Here is a 5,805-nt window from a genome sequence, read left to right as displayed (position 1 = left end):
TCTAGTTTACTTATAATACCTAATATAATGTAAGTGCCTTTTATTTTTTTTATCAAGTCAGATATACATAGGTCATGAATACATTTATGCCTTTGTGGGATTCACTGTGTTGATTATTTGTACAAATTGGAATGCTTACACCCTACTAATTAACATAGCTTTCACCTCATTGACTTAATCACAGTGTTAAGACGTTTGTGTTCAATACTTGATGGATTGACTTGTACCCTTGCAATAAGCTTTATAGGTGTGGTCCCACCATTAACCTTCCCTCTATCAAACCACCCCCTCCCTTCTCATCCTGATCCCCTTCCCTCCTTCATCCTGGGCTATAGTTGTGATTCAACGCTCATATGAAAGTGTGAGTGATTATAAATTGGTTTTATAGTAGTACTGAGTACATTGGATTTTTTTTTCATTCCTGAGATATTTTACTAAAAAGAATATTTTTCATCTCCATCCATGTAAACATAAAAGACGTACAGTCTCCATCTTTTTTTAATGCTGCATAGTATTCCATGGTATACATATACCACAATTTATTAATCCATTCTTGGGTTGATGGGCACTTCAAAGGTCTAATAACCAGAATCCACAGAGAACTCAAACTTATTAATAAGAAAAGAACAAGTGATCCCATTTCATTGTGGGCAAGAGACATGAATAGAAGCTTCTCTGAAGAGGAAAGGCACACGCCCTACAGACACATGAAAAAATGCTCATCATCTTTAATCATCAGAGAAATGCAAACCAAAACCACTTTGAGATATCATCTAACTCCAGTAAGAGTAGCCCACATCACAAAATCCCAAAACTACAGATGTTGGCATGGATGTGGAGAAAAGGGAACACTTCTGCACTGCTGGTGGGAATGTAAGCTAGTACATTTTGGAAAGAAGTTTGGAGAACACTCAGGGACCTAAGTGTAGTCCTGCCAGTTGATCCTGCAATTCCTCTACTAGGTGTATGTCCAAAAGACCAAAAATCACTTCACAACAAAGATATATGCACCAGATTGTTCATTGCAGCTCAATTCATAATTGCCAAGTCTTGGAAGAAGCCCAAGTGCCCATTGATCCATGAATGGATTAATAAATTGCTGTAAGTGCCTTTTAAATAGCTGTATTTTTTAATTGTATTGTTATTTTGTATTGGTATTTTCCCTTTAATCACCAAATACAGAGGGCCAACTGCATTGTGTTGCATTGCCATGTAATTTGTTGTTTTGATATTTATCCTTCCTGCTAGAGTATCCCATAGTAGGAATTCTTTTTCTTGAGATGGAGTCTCACTTTCTCACCCTTGGTAGACTACCATTGCATCACAGCTCGCAGTAACCTCTAACTCTTGGGCTTAAGCTATTCTCTTACTTCAGCCTCCCAAGTAGCTGGGATTACAAGCACCCGCCACAACACCCAACTATTTTTTTGTTGCAGTTGTCATTGTTGTTTAGCAGGCCCAGGTCAAGTTTGAACCCACCTGCCTTCGTGTATGTGGCCAGTGCCCTAACCACTAAGCTAGGGGTGCTTAGCCATCCATAGCAGGAATTCTTATTTCTCCTTCTGTCCCCAGCATACTTGGCACAGCATACTTGGCACTGTTTAACTGAGGGACATTAATAATGAAGACAAGCTTTGTGCTTTAGGGACCATATGAGGAAAATATATGAAGTAACCAAAAGATAAAAGAAATCAGGTCGTTTCTGGACACCGAGAATAAATTAGTGCTTAATGTAGGAAACTAGCAGTTTATGGGTTATATATTCAAGAATTATTTAAGCTACTCAGCACCGGTAGCTCAGTGGTGAGGTCACCAGCCACATACACCGGGGCAGGTGAGTTTGAATCTAGTCTGGGCCTGCTAAACAACAATGACAATTACAACAAAAAAAATAGCCAGGCGTTGTTGCAGGCTCCTGTAATCCCAGCTACTTGAAAGGTTGAGGCAAGAGAATTGCTTAAGCCCAAGAGTTTGAGGTTGCTGTGAGCTGTGACACCACAGCACTCTACCAAGGGTGACATAATTTATGAGACTCCATCTCAAAAAATAAAGTCAAGCAAAAATCTTTATGAAAGCAGGATTGTTACCTTTCCTATGGTGTATACAACGGTGTTTATGTGATACCACCCATTCAGAGTGGTGACAGGTTTTATTTGCAGCCTATGTAAAAAGAGAAGCTGGCCAGTTGCCATGGCTCAGGCCTGTAATCCTAGCACTTTGAGAGGCTGAGGCAGGAGGATTGTTAGAGGATGGTTGTTAGAGACCAGCCTTAGCAAGAGTGAGACTTGGTCTCTACCAAAAAAAAAAAATAATAATAATAATAAAGAAATATTCACCAGGTGTGGTAATGTGAAAGGACCAAGCTAACTTCATTTTGTTAAAACTAACTCCATTTTGTCTCACAGCCTTCACTGACCCCACTTTGCCCCACAGCCTTCAATTTACAGCTGTATACCAAAGGTGATAGGAACCTGCTTGCATACCAAAGGTGATAGGCAACCTGCTTCCTCCTCCACCCCAGGCTCCAATGTGTTTGCTCCAAGCGAAAACTGGCACCCATCCTGGCCCTAGTAGTAGTAAATCTTTCTCTGCCCTCCTGCTGTGCCAGGAACGAGAAGCCCAGATTCGAGTCTGTGAACAAATGGCTCTGTTGTTTTTGCATTGGACTTGGCTCCTTAGTGGTCTCTGTGGGGGATTTCAAGATCTGGGCACAACATTTGGTGCGTTGGCCGGGAAGTCTCCCAAGACCCCTGAGGACATCCTATCCAAAGAGCCACTGTGTGGTAAGTGTCTGTCTGTCTTGTCTGCCTTGGTTGTTTTTGGAAGTCTGGAATCTGTAAAAATGGTCAGCGTAAAGTCAAGGTGGATGCACTGGAGACTGCTGGCTAGGGGTGCTGAGAAGACCCCCCACCCCGAGATGTGGAACCCTCGGGGCATGGTGTGGATGCAGGCCCTTCCCCGAGATGTGGAACCCTCGGGGCATGGTGTGGCTTGTAGTTTTTCTGGGTGGACGAAGCAGCATGGTCAGAGACCATCATCCTATTGTTTCTGTTGGCCGTGGATTTGTATGTCTTCAGTGTGTATGTCTCTTGTATTACGTTGGAATTTTAGTGTGGCTGAACTCAGAACTCAAAATTTGGGACTTGTGGTGGAAAAAAAGAGAGCTAAACTGATTACTTTTTGCAAGACATTCAACGTTGGCCAGCCTCCAGAGGGAACTTTTCATCTCCCCCTCCCTGACTGAAAGCACTTCCCGGTTCTCGAGGAGAGTCTCCTAAGTCCCCTAACCCCACAAACCTTCTGAGCCGCTTTACTCCATTTTGCAGGATAGTGCAAACCAATATTCGCTTTGTCCTCCTTCATGTCACCCCTCACTGAACGTCTCCCCCTGCGGGGGTTGCGCCGGTGCTCTCCTGGGGGGCGTGCGGCCCCTCCCATGGCGCGACTGCTCTCCCCACCCCCTTCGCGTTAACCCTCCTCCTGGCAACGATGGGGTGGGGATGCAGTGAGGGCGGGGGCGGGTCGTGCCTTTGGGTCTGGAGGACTTTTTTTGTCTCTCCAGGGACCACTCAGGAAAAAAAAAAAAAAGCCAAGCGAGCGCATGGGGTCGGTGGCCATGTCGGCTACACACCCCACCCGTCTTGAAACACAGACCAAGAAGTCTAACACGTGTGTGAGTTAGGGACTCCCATGAAAGCCGAGGAGGGGAACTGCCACCCCTCACACCGCCTGGTCACCAGCCGCTGCTGGGCAGCTCCAGGATGGCTGAGAAGGCCTGGCGACAGCGTTGCTGCCAGAAACTCCATGCCTGGGTAAAGCTCAATAATAAAGTGCCTTTATTATTAGCCCTTTGCCATTAGCAATTTGTATAAATAGAAAAATATTTTTACAAACTGAATCTTTGTCAAAAGATAAGATTCTTGCCTTTTAAAGCTTCTAATTATCAGTTTGGCTGGATGAATGGGTGACTTATGGTAAACTGGGATCCTGTTTTATAGAAAGTAAGTTTTTGAGAGTAAAGAGAAACTAGACAGAAAAGAGAATGGCATTGTGTAAAGAAAGAATCTTGTGTGATAAATTTTGTCCTAAAACAGAATGGTTGTGTAAAGAAGTGAAAGGCAGGGCAAAAGTTAAAGAAAGTTTAGAAAATTTGTAGACTGTCTGTGAAGGTTAAATTGCTCATAAAAGGGAATTTGTGATCCAGTTGACTATATATTTCCTTTAAAATCTTTTGGCTTGTAATTTTATTTGAACAGATGTTTTAAGCCTTTGATATTTGATAAACCTTTCAAAATCAAAACTCTAAATCTGGGGCTTGGTGCCCGTAGATCAGTGGTTGCAACGCCGGCCACATGCACTGAGACTGGCAGGTTCAAACTTGGCCCAGGGCAACAACAACTTTAAATTTGGTCTTCTTGAAATATTAAGACCACTGAAATTCATGAGAAAACAAAATAAACTTGTTTAATTTGTTAAAAATATATAAGAAACATTGTCAAATATGAAATGGTAATTGATTTTGTCTGAATTATAGTTATATATGTTACAATGTGTAAAGCATTGATCTGTCTTAACATATATTGTCGGTAATAATTTTAATTCATCTAAAAAGTGTCTTTTATAACTGACCAAGTCCAAAGTTTGTCCTAAAAAGAAAAGAAATATTAAGAGAGGCCAATGAATTCTCTCGAATTCAAATTACTGATGTTTTAAAAAATTGAATACCTTCGGACTAAAAGCAGATTTTTAGAACTTTCATTGGGAAGATAACATGTCTATGAGTATTGCTAACCCAGCTTCAAACAGAACAGAAATCAGTTACGTGGAACTGGACTAGTTTGTAATGGTTTTTTGTTCAAAATATCGCTGATTCTGCCTGTGTTCTGTTTTTCAGAAGTCAAGAAATAATTTTCTCTCTTTTGAGCTATTCGTAACTTTTTAAGCAATGTATATACTTATGAGTAGAGTTTGAAACATGTATTTTTCTCTCTCCTTGATTTTTCTACAACTTGAAAGCCATTTGTAAGTATTCTTAATTTCTGACAATACAGTAATTTGCATAAGTTCAATAAGAATCTGTTTTGTTTCTATAGAACATGATGAAAGCACTGGTTATTTTACCAAGGCTTTGGCTGGAATAACATTTCCAGAGGTGTCCAGACTGCATTAAGGAATTCAGGTTGACTTTATAAGGCCAATAAAAAGCCCTTTGGAAAACTGGCCAGATACCCATCAGTAACATTTCCTTATCTGTAGTCAGTAACGTAGGTCACTCGCTGACAGGTTCGGGAATTGAACTGTGCTTGGGGACCTCAAGAGAAGAAAAATTTACCCAATGTTTACAGGTATCTAATGGCACAGATGAAACCTGGGCTCTGAAAGGCTTTCAAAAAGTTCAGCCTGAGATTCCTTATAAAAGGTTCCAGCAAAGCCAATTTTAAAGGAAAGAAGGGCGTAGATTGCTAATAATTAATTATTCTTACTGCACTTTATGCAAATAGTCAGACCCCATATATTGAAAGTACAGTTTATTTTGGCAAATAAGTTAATTCTACTATAATTTGCCTTTAGTAAAGAGAGAGATAGGAGAGAGAAAAATAGTTTAAAAGGAGGAAAAAGATGCTGTGGCCTACCTGTATCCCAGACAATAGGCCCAAACAATCCCAGCCTTATCTGTACTGTCAACTCGTAAAATGAGATATAACTATTTTACTACATTGATATATTAAACGGGACTAAGAGACTGGCCAAAGAATATAGAATTATATATAATAATTATATTTACTTTGAAACCTTAAGACTCAA

This window comes from Nycticebus coucang, chromosome 1 (genome assembly GCF_027406575.1).
Source record: "Nycticebus coucang isolate mNycCou1 chromosome 1, mNycCou1.pri, whole genome shotgun sequence".
NCBI classification, from domain to species: domain Eukaryota; kingdom Metazoa; phylum Chordata; class Mammalia; order Primates; family Lorisidae; genus Nycticebus; species Nycticebus coucang.
The sequence above is the reverse complement of the archived record's forward strand: the minus strand, read 5'-3'. Positions refer to the sequence as shown.